Consider the following 16,852-nt stretch of genomic DNA (forward strand, 5'->3'; position numbering starts at 1 on the left):
TTAGGAGATTGAAGAAAGCATGAGTGAGGATTTAGACCACATTTCCTAACTTTGCCTCCAAATTAATCTCTCCCTTCTCTGGGTACTTCTGTTATTCATGTGCTTCTCACACCTTGTCTGTTACTACATGTCTGTTTTCATCTCCAGATCTTCTTGATGATAGGGTCACATTTAGTTACTTTACATTACCATAGCACCTAGTTTGTGCTATGCATAGAATGTGAATGCAATAGAATAATCATGGGTGTTACAACACATTCATTCAGTCAACAAATATTTGTTGGACATGTATTAGGTGCCCAGCTCAATATTAGATGATGATGGTGATGGTTAACTAAGAAGACACCACCCTTACCCTCATGGAGCTCATAGACTGGTAGGAAAGCTTGATCCAATAATATAAGCATTCAATTTAAAATACATTCACAAACTTTGATGAGTGATTTAAAGGAAAGGTACAATGCAGCAAAGCTATAAAATAGGGAAACCCCCTAAACTTGACAGCTATGTGCAAAAGAATCATACTGGACTACTTTCTCACACAAGATACAAAAATAAACTCAAAATGGATTAAAGACTTAAATGTAAGACCTGAAACCATAAAACTCCAAGAGGAAAACAGAGGCAGTACACTCTTTGACATTGGTCTTAGCAACATTTTTTGGATCCATCTCCTCAGGTAAGGGAAACAAAAGCAAGTAAACAAATGGGACTATATCACAGTGAATAGCTTTTGCACAGTGAAGGAAACTATCAACAAAATTAAAAGGTAGCCTACTAAATAGGAGAAAATATTTGCAAACGATATATCTGATAAGGGTTAATATCCAAAATATACAAAAAACTCATATAACTCAACATCAAAAAAAACAAAGAACAAAAAACTTGATTAAAAAATGGGCTGGGGCTTCCCTGGTGGCGCAGTCGTTGAGAGTCCGCCTGCCGAGGCAGGGGACACGGGTTCGTGCCCCGGTCCAGGGGGACCCCACATGCCGCGGAGCGGCTGGGCGCGTGAGCCACGGCCGCTGGGCCTGCGCGTCGGGAGCCTGTGCTCCGCGGCGGGAGAGGCCCGCGTACTGCAAAAAAAAAAGGGCTGAAGACCTGAATAGATGTTTTTCCCAACATCCTTACAGATGTTGTAAGGAGACAGAAAGTAGCATGGTGGTTGCCAGAGATTTGGGGGAGGGAAAATGAAGAGTTTGTGTTTAATGGGTATAGAGTTTCAGTTTTGCAAGATAAAAATAGTTCTATGGATGTTTGGTGGTGATGGTTGCACAGTGATGTGAATGTAGTTAATGCCACAGAACTGTAAAAATGGTTAGTATGGTAAATTTTATGTTACATGTATTTTATCACAGTTAAAAAAAAGAAAGTTATACCTGTGACTGAGGAAACAGGGGGCCACCCACAGCCCTAAGAGATGGTGTGTCCCATGCAATATTTGGGACGTACTTACACTAAAAAATGATTTGTTATTTATCTGAGATTCATATTTAATTGTCATGCACTTTTTATTTGCAAACTCTGGCAACCCTACCCAAGAAGCCACACTTGCCATTTGAACCAGAACTTGCTTTGAGTGGTGAAAGCTAGCAATAGCATTCTAAGAAATGTAAATTACCAGAGAACGCTATCTTATCCTTTTTCACCTGTGTTACTTCCCTGCGTTAGCCAGCTACTTAACGCTGAGAATGATGACGTACGTAAAAGGAAAGACCAGGCAACCTAGAGTTCCTATTCCTTTCAGTCCTTCGTTAGTCATCAGTTAGCCTAAGGTAGAGGGTTGGTTGCTAGAATATGCATGTATCAAGAAGTGAAATAAAAACAATTGAATTAGTTTTGTGCAGTGTTTCCACTGTTTTCATAAGAGCTAAATGAATATACAAGCTATGAGAAAATAAAATAGGGAAACCCAAGAAAACTTTCCTAAGGAAATGGTGTTTTGTGGTGAGATCTGAAAAATGAGTAGGCATTAATCAGGTGAAGGAAAGATATGGGGTGTAAAAATAAGGGCAGAGACCTTAAGATGAAAGGAAGCATGATGATTTGAGGAATTGATTGGGGCTGGGATGGCTGGAGCACAGATATACAGATGAGTCTGGAGTGAGTAACATGGCCTGGCCACTCAGAACCCCGTGGGCTGGATTAGTGGTTGTCCTAAGCATATCAAGAAGCCACTGCAGAGCTTTAAGCACCTTTAAGACTGTTCAGGCTGCAGTGTATCACAGGAGAACAAAAGTGACTGTGAGAAGGCCAGTTCAGAGATACTTGCTGTACGATGGTGCTTTGAATCAGAGATCTCAGTGGTTGAGCTGGAGAGAAGCAGATGGAATTGAGGGTTTTAGGAGGACTTGATGAGGGTTAAATAAGGAGCTGACAGTGTGCAAGGTGTTGGGTAATTCCTAAGTACCTGGCTTGTGAAACTTGAGAAGTGAGGGTGTTGGTCCTTGGGTGGAGGACACTAGGAGAGAGCTGGGTTTCAGAGAGGACAGGTGGGAGTGGGTTGTGATTGAGATTGGGGCACTTGTGGAGGTATCGGTTAGGCAACTGGGATTGTGGACCTTGGTTACACTCTCCCTAACCACAATTAAAATTTGTGATATCTTTCAAAGGGAAAGGGAAAGCAAAAGTATTTTGGATGAAAAATGAATACAGAAGGACTAACTCGCCTGCCTCAGATTTATTATCCTGGGCAGATACCCCGGAGCTGTGTCTGATAGGAAATCCCAGTGCTGGGGGTGGCTTGAAGTAAAATGATATAGACCAGGATCATCCTTCGTAAGTTTTATAGATGAGCTGGTAGCTTCTTCAGACCGTGATACCACATCTTTTGGTATCTTCCCATCCATGTTTAAAAATCTGAGCTTCCTTCTTACAAGATCTTGCATGACTTGGCCTCAGTCTACGTCTCTAATGTCATCTGGCTTTCCTCTCCCTAGATTCTAGCCAGGCTGGCTCCCTGCTTGTTCCTTTCACGAACCAAACTTGCTCTGCCTCAGGCCTTTTGAACTTGAGTTCTCTTCTTGGTGTGCACCCCCCTTGCTCTATTAATGACAGCTCCTTCTCTGCACGAGATTTAAGCTTAAATTCCTCCTCCTCAGTGGAGCCTTCCCTGTTCATCCAACCTAAACACTTGTGCTCATCACTTTCTATTCCATTACCCTGTTTTATTTTCTTCATTTATCTCACACTCGCCGAAATTGGGTTTACGTATTTTCTCATCTATTTCTCCCTATTGATTGAACCCTTATGAGAATGGCAACTGGGTCTACTACCTTGTTCAGTGCCTTCAGACCTATCACAGTGTCTGTTAAGGTGGAGGTGCTCAATACACTTCTGCTTAGGGAATGAGTTCTATTAGGCATTGGGAAAACACAGATAAATGTTGAGTAGGAATCTAAATCTTGAGGGCTGCAAGTGTCAGACTTTGGAGAAACATTGGTGCTCTAGAGAAGGGTAGGGTGTGGGGGATAAGTTCTGTGCAGAGATACGAAGGCCAAATAGTTCTGAAAAATCCACTAGAAACATTCTTAGCCCTCCTCAGACTCACTGACCTATATTAACCCAAATCCCCTTCCCTGTGAAAACGTAGGGAAGCACCTCAAACACCACAGCTTGAAGGCTACTACCTGGTATACCTGGTACTGCTGTTGCCAGCAGGTACGTTGTATATAGAAACAATGTAAGCTCCCTTTTTGAGAAAGAAAATATAAAATCAGAAGCATGAGTCTCCTTTAAGAGGAAAATCATCTTTAATTAAAGGAAAGCTAGTAAACAGTCTGCTTGGACCTAAAATTGCTTAGTTTCTGCATGCTATTATATTAAATTGGATTTATGATCTAATAAAGCAAACAAAGGGCTTTGGATAGCTGAACAATAAACTAAGATGAAAAATTTTGAGAAATATTAAAATCGATTAAACCCTCTGTTCTCTACAATAAGGGACAGATTTCTTCTCTGGATTTTTCTTCCATGCGATATAAAGAGATAGGGACTGTCTTGCTGTCAGATTGTCTTGCTACAAGACTACACTTCTATGCTTGTAAAGCTTATTTTAATCATTGCAGAAAATCATAAAACATGGCAGGTTTAGGGAATAATCACAGGTTAGAAATTTTACCCACTTAATCAACTCAGATATAACTGAACCTAAAATAAACTTTCTAGCAACAATGTAGAGAATGAATCCCTCAAATGAAGAGCTGGTTCTGATCTGAATCCTGAATAGCATCAGTCAGTGACAGCCCGCTGCACTTGCCCCTAGTATCGGCTGGGGTCATCTCCAGGGTCATACCCCAGATAGAACTTGGAAGGTCACTGCCAACGTCTGCCTCTCTGATCTTTTAGCTCATTTTTTATATGCTTAAGTCCTTGATCAACCCTCTTATGATTGAGATATTCTTTTAAAAACACCATTATTTTTCTGAACATAAAAGTTACATGTATATATTGTAGGAAGTACAGAAAAATATAAAGGAGATAGAAATCCCTGTATCATATCATCAAAGGGAAAAAAAGGTTAATATTTTGGGGTATTTTTACCTGGGCTAAGTTGTTTTATTTTTTTAGAAAATTTGTCTTATAATGTGTTATTTCCTGCTTTTTCTTTTTACTTAACATATCATGAAGATTTCCCCATGACATAAACTGCTTTTTTGTGAAAATAATATTAATGGCCCCATAAATATTCCATTGTATAGATTACCATTCCCCTACTTTTATGTATTTATTTAATACATTTATTTATTTATTTGGCTGCCTTGGGTCTTTGTTGCTGCGCGCGGGCTTTCTCTAGCTGTGGTGAGCGGGGGCTACTCTTTGTTGTGATGTGCGGGCTTTTCATTGTGGTGGCTTCTCGTTGCAGAGCAAGGGCTCTAGGTGCGTGGGCTTCAGTAGTTGTGGCACATGGCTCAGTAGCTGTGGCTCATGGGTTCAGTAGCTGTGGCTTGCAGATTCAGTAGCTGTGGCTTGCAGGCTCTAGAGCGCAGGCTCAGTAGTTGTGGTGCATGGGCTTAGTTGCTCCGCAGCATGTGTGATCTTCCCGGACCAGGGATCGAACCTGTGTCTCCTGCATTGGCAGGTGGATTCTTAACCATTGTGCCACCAGGGAAGTCCCTCCCCTACTTTTATTTATTTATTTTTTATAATTTATTAATTTATTTTTGGCTGTGTTGGGTCTTCGTTTCTGTGCGTGGGCTTTCTCTAGTTGCGGCGAGCGGGGGCCACTCTTCATCGCAGTGCGCGGGCCTCTCACTGTCGCGGCCTCTCTTGTTGCGGAGCACAAGCTCCAGACGCGCAGGCTCAGTAGTTGTGGCTCACGGGCCTAGTTGCTCCGCGGCATGTGGGATCTTCCCAGACCAGGGCTCAAACCTGTGTCCCCTGCATTGGCAGGCAGATTCTCAACTACTGCACCACCAGGGAAGCCCCCCCTCCCCTACTTTTAGACGAGTGGATTGTTTCCAGTCTCTTCCCTCTCTATCTTGTTCCCGCCCTCCCTGCCTTCCTTGAATTTTGTAAATCTCAATTAAGCTGTTAATTCTTTTCAAGATGGCAGATTGAGTTATATAGTTAAGTCATAACTTGATAATCTTTAGTAACATACCACATTTTTTAAATTATTAATAGTCACAGAAAAATGAAAAAAATGTAGATTTGGGAGAGATGGTTGAGTAAGTATTGCCAAATACCAAACTTTTATTTTCAGTGAAGGTAAGGTTTAGTTTTAGGGCCAACATTATACAGAGAAAGGTTTCACTGTCATATAGACTAGTTTCCATTCAGACTACAAAGTGCTTCCGGCTCTGTCACATAAAATGAGATGCGTTTACGGAAACTTCTTGGTTTGCAGCTTCAAATCTGAGTTGCTCTTGGCATTTGTCTCCTTTCCTGCCAGGCAGAGGTGCTCTGTACAGTTTCTGCTCCACACCACTGGCTACGTGATTCTGTTCCTCTCAACATGTTATATTCTACATCAAGTTCTGGTAGCCCATGTGATTCTTTGCTTCCTTGTATTCTTTATCATGGTGCCATTTTGGGCAAGAATCCTTCAAGACAGTGAGTAATATTTTTCTTATGGACATCAAACAGACAGTGGGGCATCTGAACCGAGGCCTGTTACCTTTTCCCAATCAGTGAAATCCTGGATGTGCTTATCGAAGTGAGATTCACTCATCTAGCTAGGTGAATAGTGGCCCACTGGATTTAGCGGCTGATTCTCCTAGATGATCCATATTCTTTTAGTGACAGGGATAAGCAACAGAACGTTGTGTTGGTGGAGAAGGTGGTTGCAGTAACGACGGGGATATTTTTGAGTAGAAAATACACGATAAACCCAGTGTAAAGCATGGAAGGTCTGGATTCCAGGTTTAGGATGAAGCTGGGAAAAATTCTCAGGGTTCCCTCATGAGGAACTTTTCTTCCATGTTCAGGAAGAGGTGATAAAGGATCAGATGTGATAGCCCCTTGGTCTTCTTTACTCCTTTTCCAGGGAGAGCTGCATTATTCAGAGAGGAGCTGCAGTAGCAGTGGCAGAAAGTGCCAGGTAGGTCAAAATAGTGAGAGTCCCAGCGGTGAGTAGCCTCAGTGCACTGTGGTCCAGATGGCAGAGCTAGTCAGCTGTACTGCTAAGGAGGTGGCTTCTAATTTGTTTTTATCAGTAATTTTTTATGAACAGCTTTGTTGGATTAGAGTTCTAGAAGTATTTGGGAAGATGTAAATGCTCAATCACTTTTCGTATGAAAACTCAGTTTCTTTTTTTTTTTTTTTTTTTTTTTGTGCGGTGCGCGGGCCTCTCACTGTTGTGGCCTCTCCCGTTGCGGAGCACAGTCTCCGGACGCGCAGGCTCAGCGGCCATGGCTCACGGTCCCAGCTGCTCCGCGGCATGTGGGATCCTCCTGGACCGGGGCACGAACCCACGTCCCCTGCATCGGCAGGCGGACTCTCAACCACTGCTCCACCAAGGAAGCCCTGTTTCTTTTTTTAAACTGTGTTGGTGGAAGTCACACAGTCAGTCCTTGGAAGAGTCTGGGAGAGTTCAGGCCAGTGGCCGGAGTTCACAGAGTCTGTGAGGACAGCACTGGGGTCCAGGCTGCTTCTCTGCATCAGTAGTGACATGTTAGGCTGAGGTCTCTGCTTGCACCTAACATTTCCCTTTAGGAAACATCTTGCCTCTCTTAGGCTTTCAGGTCTCATTGCTGCGAGTTCAGGAAGAGGCGGTGTAGTCAGGGTGGAAACAGGTACTTGGGGTCGCCTCAGGAGTGAGCAGTAGAGGGCTGTGTGTATGGTTGTGGGTGGTGGCATCCTCACAGGATTGATTTTGTATATTGATGGAAGTCCTGGCTGACCACGTTATTATTCATGGCAACAATTTTAGGTAGTTAATTATTTATTACATCCTTTCCTCCTAGTGGATGTAATGGAACAAGAATCTTTATACCAGGGCTACACAAGTGTTGTCCTTTTACCTTTTGTAATGGAAGGCACTTTTGCCAGTTTAAAGATAATTGCTATCATTAAATATTGATAGAGACTTTTTTTTTTTTTAAGTTTCTAGAAGTAAAAATGAAGGGAACAACTCTGGGAAATATAATCAATGTGCCCTGGACTTTTCATCCAATGAGACCTGGACCTCAAGGAGTAAGAAAATTATGTGGAAGGAGGATGCCTTCCTATTTGTTTTTTAACAACAGACCTCCCAGGTTCTAATTATTGCCTGACATGTGAGCCAAAGGAGACATTTTACAAGGCAGAATATAAGAAAGAACTAGCACTTTACTACTGATATCAAACCAGAGTATAACTGTGTGTCTTCTATAACTGAGGGCATGCTGCCCTGAAAAGAGTTTAGAGGGAAGTTGTTAGGTGTAAATTGGCCTCAGCAATAGAAGCAAGGCTAATTAGAAGAAGGCAAAGGCCTCTGACATCACTATGCAGAATGGAGTCTCAGGCTTGAACAACTAAAACAATGGCAGGCTCTGGACAGATGAAAGCAGAGGAAATTGTGAGCGGGAATGGACCTTGTCTTTAGCAGTAGAAGGAACAGAGCAGTCAAACCCTGGAGCCCTGTCCTGTAGGGCTTTGGCTGCCTTGAGAAACGCACATGCTCTACCTTTTTCCTCCTGTCCCAGGTTACTCTCCAATGGCATTTACTTTTATACGAATAAAATGAAGTTGCTCATTCACTTTCTCTTTCCAAAAAGGATTTGAAGAAGTTAATGGAACATCAAGGGTGAACTCAAATGGAGGAAAATAACTTACAAATAGGTAATGTGGAGTCTCAAGCGGGAGATTGTGCCTGTGGGATGAGGGAGGGGACGGGTTTGCCTAGTAGCAATGGCGATGGCATACTATGGTGGCTGTGGGGAGCTGTTTAACAGAAGATTGCTGCGTGTGTGTGTGTGTGTGTGTGTGCGCGTGTGCGCGCGCGCGCGTGCGTATGTGTGTTTGTGTATGTGTAGGGTGGTCATTTTAACCTCCTACTACTGGGTCAGCCTGCAGCCACTGTTAAGGCTTCACAGATTTGGAGGGGTTGTGTGTTTCATTTGGGGAAATTTAAAGGTCTCCCTTAACATTTAGCCACCCCTGGAGCCCCCAGTCTGGTTATGAATGTTTCAGTGGGTGAATGGCAGAGCTCTTTGGCACTGGCAGCTGGAACCTTGCACACACACACTTCTTCCTTCCTCTGATTGTGTTAAGTCAGCGTAGCCCTCGGACCCCATGGCTGGCAGTCTGGGGACGTCCCCCCGTTGGTTTTGTCAGGGCAGTATTGGGATTTTTTGGTGGCATCTTTTACCAGCTCTCAAAATTTTCTCAGATACATCTTGATGAGATGAGACCTAGAAGAAAAAGGGAAATCTTACTGGGATTGAACAAAAAATACAACATTTGAAATAACATTGTGAAATAAAATTGGCTGTAGCAACGGAGAACTTAGGACTGTGGATAGTGGTATGTTAAAATTCACATGCCTCACACAGATGTGCAAAGCAAATGGAGTTTCTTTGTTTCCTAAAACTGATGTAATCTTCCTTTACCAGACCACACTCAAGCTGGGTGGGGGTAGGTAGTGGGAAGTGTGGAAATTAACTTTAAACTTGTCAATTTATGCTATCTCTGTACCTTTGGGTTTAAATAGTCTCTCTTGGATGACTAAGTCCCCTTTGGGTAAATATTCAGTCTTTTAGATGCCCATCCCCCCTGCCCCTCCCACTCTAAAGTGGTACCTAGATACATGGAAGGGTAGGGTGTGTGTGACCTCGTGTTAGCAGGGGAGAGATGGGAGTTTCAGACCCATGCAGTGTCCTTTGGTTCCTCATTGATCTTCACCGGGCCATGGCTGATCTGTCTATTCCCTGTGCTACTGTTGGAGAGGACCTGTCTGCTCATTTGGAGGTCAGATCCCCAATATTGAGTTCTTGCTTTAGGCTCTGATCATGAAGCCCTTGACTGCAGCAACCATTTTGTCCTAATTGCAGCTCCTCACAGGTCCCCTCTGGTCTCTGAACCCCTGTTCCGGAGCAGGTGAGAGGTCCCAGATCTCTTGGATACCTTCTTTTTTTTTTTTTTAAACTTAAAAAAAAATTAATTAATTAATTTTTGGCTGCGTTGGGTCTTCGTTGCTGTGTGCAGGCTTTCTCTAGTTGCGGCAAGTGGGGGCTACTCTTCATTGTGGTGCGCAGGCTTCTCACTGCTGTGGCTTCTCTTGTTGTGGAGCACGGGCTCTACGCACGCGGGCTTCAGTAGTTGTGGCTCACGGGCTCTAGAGCGCAGGCTCAGTAGTTGTGGCGCACAGGCTTAGTTGCTCTGCCGCATGTGGGATCTTTCCGGACCAGGGCTCGAACCCGTGTCCCCAGCATTGGCAGGCGGATTCTTAACCACTCTGCCACCAGGGAAGCCCTTGGATGCCTTCTTAAAAAAGTTTTTTTTAATTGAAGTATAGTTGATTTACAATGTTGAATTAGTTTCAGGTGCACAGCAAAGTGATTCAGTTTTTTATATATATATATATATATATTTGTTTTTCAAATTCTTTTCCATTCTAGGTTATTCCAAGACACTGAGTATAGTTCCCCGTGCTATACAGTAGGTCCTTGCTGGTTGCATGCCTTGCTCAGGCCTTGGGCAGCCAGGAGCACTGCCAGGGCTCCTCTGTCCAGGCTCCTCCCTCTACCAGGGCTGCACTTTTTTCCCATGCTGCTTAGGATGAAGCCCTCCCTGTAGCCTCACAGGCTTCCCAAGCTCTGCCCAGGAAAGCACACCAAATCACAAATCCTACCAAAAGCTCCAGTGCTTCACTGTGTCTGTCTGTGTGGATGTTTCTAACATGCCTCCTACTCCCAGAGCCCCACTTCAGAGTGGACAGTGAAATCACGGGCATTTGATCTCTCCTCCCCGTATTGCACTGGGATTTGGAAGTGGAAAGCTTTCCATGTTCTCTTCCTGTCTGGAAGGGCCTTTCTCCACATCATATTCTTCTCCTTCCTGATGCGGCATTGACTTTCGCCTCCTGTTGCACCATCATAACGGAGTGGCTGCCAGGGAACAGGAACCATACATCAGTGATAGTATCACAAATATTTTCCCAGTTATGTGCATATTAGGAGACAGTGGGGAGCCCCTGGCATCCTTACAGTTGTTGTGGAAGTTTTCTGTTGTAACAGTTGTTGGGAATGGAAGAGGAGTGGTGGTTGATCAAATACTATGTATGGTTTTACTAAACATTAAAATCATAAATGTGGGAACTGGAAACCTTTTGCCTCTGCAAATTGAGCATCCACAGTTTTGTGTTAGAAACTGCTATTAAAACTCCCTGCTTTCAGAACTTGGCTGCTGTAAAGGTCCTGAAAAAAAATTGCAGTTTGGCTGGAAATGTTCATGCTTGGTTTCAGCACATTCACAGAACATTCACAGGAAATAATTGCAAGTTCACACAATATGATCTGTGTGGGTGTGATTCAGATCAGCTCTCAAGAGCACAGAATGAAGGCTCTCAGCCATTTATGCAAAGAAACATTAAAATAATGATAAAAGGATCCAGTATGATTGAGGGGAGTGGAAAAGAATTAGATATTAAGGCACAAGTTTTTATCTTTTTGGGAATCAAAAGCTGCTGGGCACATCAGTGGATTTGAACTTCTATTGAGAAGTACTCTTAGGGTTTTAAGGACTTGAGTTGTGTTAGTTTTGTTTGCTGAATCCTGGTCATAATAACATTTCATTTTGTGGGGAAATAATAGGAGGCAGGAACAATGAAGGAGCACAGAAGGGGGCTTACTCTTTATAAAAAAAAAGTGCGAAAGATTTGAGACTTGACTCTCACCAAATGGGGAAGAAAGTATCTTTGTGCAGACAATCTTGTGTCCTGAGAGACCTCTGAGTACCAAACCTTGATCTGAACACTGTGAGGGCTAAGTGGGAAGGTGGAAGATGGGACCTGACCTTGAGATTCATATAACCTATTCTGGGAGGTAGAACATTCTTACGTGGAAGTATGGCTTCACAAAACTAAATACAAGTTAACACCAATTAAGAGGTGCCCAAATGAAAACAGAAATCTGAAAACATGAACCTGGAAGACTAGAATCATGTATATAAAACAGCTATATGTATGACTAATGATCAAATATATGATAAAGACATAAATATATAGTTCAATTTAACCATAATTATAGCTCGCATCTGAGTTGTACTTGACAGTTTTCAGAGCATTTTCAGATACTTATTTTCACATTTTTCACATACAGTTGTTACAGCATGGACTCACCCTGCTGTTCTCCACCACTAGAACCGTGCCTAACATGTAGTGGGCACTCAGTTTTTTTTTTTCGTAATGACTTAAAACAACAAACATTTATCATCTCACACACCTTCTTTGTGAGAGGCCTCACGACAGCGGCTGGCTACCTCCAGGGTGAGCAGTGCAAGAGACAGCAATGATTATTTGTTGAATGAATGAACCATATAGTTTGAAGGAGCCTCAGAGGTATTCTGGATCCTCCTCCAATTCAAGCAGTTCTCTTCACTGATAGTGTTTAAACATTTCCAGTGATGGTGAGCACATGGCCTCTTCAAGTGGCCCATTCCATCGTCAATAATGAAATCAGCTACCACGCTGGACATTATGCTAGGTCATCTTCCTACCACACTGTGCTCCCTCTTGTCAAATACCTCTGATTATAAGAAAGCTCTTTCTTGCTTTGAATTGAAATCTGCCTCTTACCACCTTCCTCCAACTGTATTCATTTTGTTCTCCTAAGCTTTAGATGGGGTGCCCATCAGGACACTTTTGAGAAAAATTAAGAGTTTTGAAAGTGAAAGGAGCTACAAATAATTAACATGAACGTGTTTTGATGTGTTTTCTAATTCATTAGCAAAGTTTTTTTTTTTTGGATTTTACACCAACTTTATTAAAAATTTTTCAAGTTCAATTACTGTAACCATGTATATAAATTTAAAAATTAGTAAATTTTACCATTATAGTTACATTTTTGTTGGTGGAATGTTGCAACTTATTTGGACATAATTATAAATTATGTTATACTGTAATCAATGCCAAGTCATTTCTGCTCCATAGGTTGTACCTATATATTTTTTGTTGCTTGTACTAGGAAATATATCAGACTTATCAGAACAGCCATTGACACAGCATGATTAGAACACATGGATTTTAATCAAGGTTTTCTTTTCAGCTGCTCTCTCCATGGGTTCCTTAATTTAGTAAGAATATTGCTTTGACCATGACACTGTACTCTGAAAATTATATTTCCACCATAGAAATTTTAATATCCACTGTTGAACTTCTTCGTGAGATGAGTAGAAATATTGAAAATATTAGAGCTATTTTTGGAATTAACTGATTTTCTCTTTGAAACTTCAGTCCTGATCCTGATAGAAAACTGACAGTTTTTAACTGTGAAGTTTTTCTGCTTACAGAGTCAATCCATGCAGCCTTCTCTTTATTTTTGGTATATGCACAGAAACATTTGGAATATAAAATAAGTGAAATTAATTTAGAAGAACAGTCATTTGATCTAGATCAAAAGTTGTGTCTCACAGCGTGATATATAAATAAATCTTGTGCAGTTGAAAGTGTTAAACCTTTATCTTTGGGCACAGTCTTCTGAAAATAACTTTTGAAGTAGACGCTGACTCTTTTCAGAGATTCGTGTCTTCAGGTTTTCATGTGGTCAGTGACATCACTATAGCCCCCACGGTGGATGGTAACTCTTAACATTCTTGAAAAATAGAAATTTAGTACTTATTATTTTATTAATAAGCAAATAATAATAAAACTCCCTACAATAAATGGCAAAAACACTGGAGTAGGGTGTTTAGACTACTTTCTGTGTTGTAGTCTATGGCAGGACAGGCCAGAGTCCGCTTTAAATTTCCCACATTTCCCACTCTTTGGTGCGGTGGTCCCCAACATTTTTGGCACCAGGGACCGGTTTCGTGGAAGACATTTTTTCCACTGGCGTGGGTGCAGGTGGGGGTGGGGAATGGTTCGGGTGGTGATGTGAGCGATGGGGAGCGATGGGAAGCGGCAGATGAAACTTCGCTCGCTCGCCTGCCCGCCACTCACCTCCTGTGCGGACCGTTCCTAACAGCCCCAGGGTCCAAGGCCTGGGGCTTGGGAACCCCTGCTTTGGTGAACTGGGGGGTGTGCCGTCTTTGTGTATCCAGACATCTCAGGGGCCAGTCCACCAAGCTGCCAGTAGAGGGAGCAATGCTGAATCTGTCTTCCACACCTGAGATGGGTAGTTTCTCCTGTGTTTGTATACGAATGTCGTTTATCATATGGGTGAGTGAGCACCCTGCATGCTGTTCTTGAAAGGGAGGTACTGGTTGCATTGTCTCTGGAAAGAGTCTGGAAAAGAGAGATGGGTTGTTAATCATCTTTCAGTTGGAAACCATGTGTAAAAGTTAGATCTCTGTTCATTGCATATAGGTCTTACACAAAGTTAAATGAAAATTAAGGCGGAAGGCGGAAGTACAAAGTGGAAGTCTACCAAACCCATTCTGAGTTATCTTTATGCAGCTTTAGTAAAAATGTTTCCAATAGGATGAAGGCTAAACTGGCCCTGGGTCAACAGACAAAGCCAGTACTGTCCTAGGGACAATGAGAGTTATGTTCATTCTAGTTAAGGAGAAGTAACTGCTCTCCTTCACCATGGCTTAGCCCTTCTCATGTTCGAAGCTTCCTTCTTTGCTTCAGTTGACCTCTTCTCTGAGCTAAGCATCCTTAGTTCCTTCCTCTGTCCATCCTATGAAGGAGATGCCTGTAATGTCCTCTCTCTGGGTGAAGGGTAGGACTATTCAGTGTCCTTACTTCTACTTCATGTTTGATGAGCTGATCAACCACCTGTTCCCACCTATGTGGGTCAACTCCTCTGGCACTGCCCTTGGACATGATGGGCTACGTGCGGTATATAGGAAAAAAGAATTGCGGGACAAGATAGGCAGCTATTTCATGCTCCCAGTTCTGCCCAGAGGACAGACTGTGTTTCTCTGCTTCCTTCCCCCCACCTCCATTCATTTTACCTGTCCTGTGCTGTCTTCTCTGCCAGCCTCTTCTATACAACTTGCTTCTTTGGAAGCTCGGCTTTGAATCTAGGTCTGTCCTAAGTTATCTAAAAGCCAGTGGAGAGGATGACGAGTTGGCTTCTTCTGTCTCATCACGGTGGTCTGGCTCACCTCTATTCTTCCTTTAACCTGTGACATTCACATGCTTTCTACACCTGGCAGTTCTTATAAAATTCATGTGTACATAACTTGTTACCTTAAATGAGCACTTTTTTCATGGTAGAGGAAGAAGAGGAACACATTATCCTGGAGTCAGAATTGAACTTAGTTCTCAGACTTTGTCTACTGCTTATTTCCGCAAAACGCGTTATATGTGCCCTTATAGAACTGCTGGTTGCTCTTTAATTTAGATGCCTGTTGTATAGACTATCAGGCACGAGGAACACACCCTCACGTCTCCTTCTAGAGAACCTCCCTAGATCTCCTTTCCCTACCTCACCTGTGCTCATTACATTGCTGCCCACATTGCTCCAGGCAGAGGGTGAAAACATTGGAGGGAGATGTCAAGGCGGTGAGCGCAAGGCTGGACAACTTTACGGAGTGATCAGTCAGAGCAGAAGATTGTAGATTGTGGTGTAAGTGATTCCTGTCCCACTCTTCACCCATAGAAATGGTGCAGGGTTTAGACTTGCTAATGGGCTCACAGAATGCTATTGCTGGTCAGAATCTTTGCAATCATATGTGTCCAATCCTTTCATTTTACAGAAGAGAAATCAGAAGTTCAGGGAGATGTCAGTCTGGGAGTAGAATATGTGTCTCTTGACTCTGCTCATCACAGGGTCTTCTTATTCATGGGTACCTGGCATAGTAAGAGTTGGGGGACAGAAGAGAAAAGAGCAGGAATTTTGGAAAAAGCATTGGTCTGGGAGTCAGGAAATTTCTGTTCTAATACCATTTCTGTAATCACATATCTGCATGAATTTAGGAAGTCAATTTCCTTCTTTAAGCATCAGTAACCTTATTTATGAATTGATAACGTCTAATGTCTCTTCCATCTCTAAAGTTCCACTGTGTGGTTGCTTTTCTTCTAGCATTTGCTGAGACTTACTATGGGTTAGGTCCTGTGCTAAACACATATTTAACCTGTAAACGATTCTGAGGTACATTCTGTTATTATCCCATTTTACAGATGAGGAATCTGGAAAACAGAGGTTAAATAAATTGCTCAAGTTTCTAGAGCTAATGAGTGGCAGAGTTTGGAACATAACTCCAAAGCACACCCAGTGAGTGGAAGATAAATGTATGCATGCATGCGTGTGTGTGTGTGTGTGTGTGTGTGTGTGTGTGTGTACACGTAAAGGAGTTCCTGAATCTGCTGTATTTACTGGGGCACCAAGGAGGTGTTTAGTATTAAAGGCTGAGAAACACTGAATTGAGTCCTAGGAGCAAATGTAAGATAATAGGTTTTGGGTAAATATGTTGCCCACTGATGCCAGTTGAAGTCTTTGTGCAGATTGTTGAAAATGAAAGCATTTTCTTATTGAGCTACCGGACACATGCCTCATAGCTCTTAGTTCATTCTGGCTTCATAAAATGCCTTTGTTCGCTGTCATTTGCAATTACATTTCCCTGATTGCCTCCTCAAGTTAAAGTATTTTTCTCCACTTTCATAAAAAAGAGGCTAAAAATAATAGGCAATATTATAATAGTCAATTCATCATCAGAGAATTGATTTAAGATCTATTATGACAGGCAAGCAAAAGTGAAATTTTAATGAAGACTCTTGAACAACACTTTTTCCTCTTTGATTCTTTAATAGACTGACAGTTTGTCATTTTTAAAAGGGTTTGTATTTTGCACTGTCGTTATGCTGGGTATAGTGCCATATATTCTCTCTTATGAGGTGACGTCTTGAACAGAGCAATACTCCAGGTTTCCCATCTCCCAAGGGAAAATGTGTATAGCATTACTTCTTGAAGTGCATGGTTTTTATATAGCAGTAATCTTCAAACATTTTTCTTTATTGAAGAATAATTTACATGTAGTAAAATGCACAGATCTTAAGTTCAATGATTTCTGATAAGTACATACACCTGGGTTATCATTCAAATCGCGATACGAAACATTGTTTTAATCTTTGAAAGTTCCCATGTGCCCCTTTTTAGTCAAATCCTCCCACTCAAGACAACCACTGTAGATACATTTTTTTCGGCCTATTGTTTGACTTCATATAAATGGAATAATTAGTCAACATATTGTTTTGAGATTCATCCATGTTGTTCCATGTATTCATAGCTTTTCCCTTTTTATTGCTGGGTAATATTCATATCGC

Source organism: Monodon monoceros, unplaced genomic scaffold (genome assembly GCF_005190385.1).
Source record: "Monodon monoceros isolate NGI ecotype Baffin Bay Population unplaced genomic scaffold, NGI_Narwhal_1 Super_Scaffold_6, whole genome shotgun sequence".
NCBI lineage: Eukaryota > Metazoa > Chordata > Mammalia > Artiodactyla > Monodontidae > Monodon > Monodon monoceros.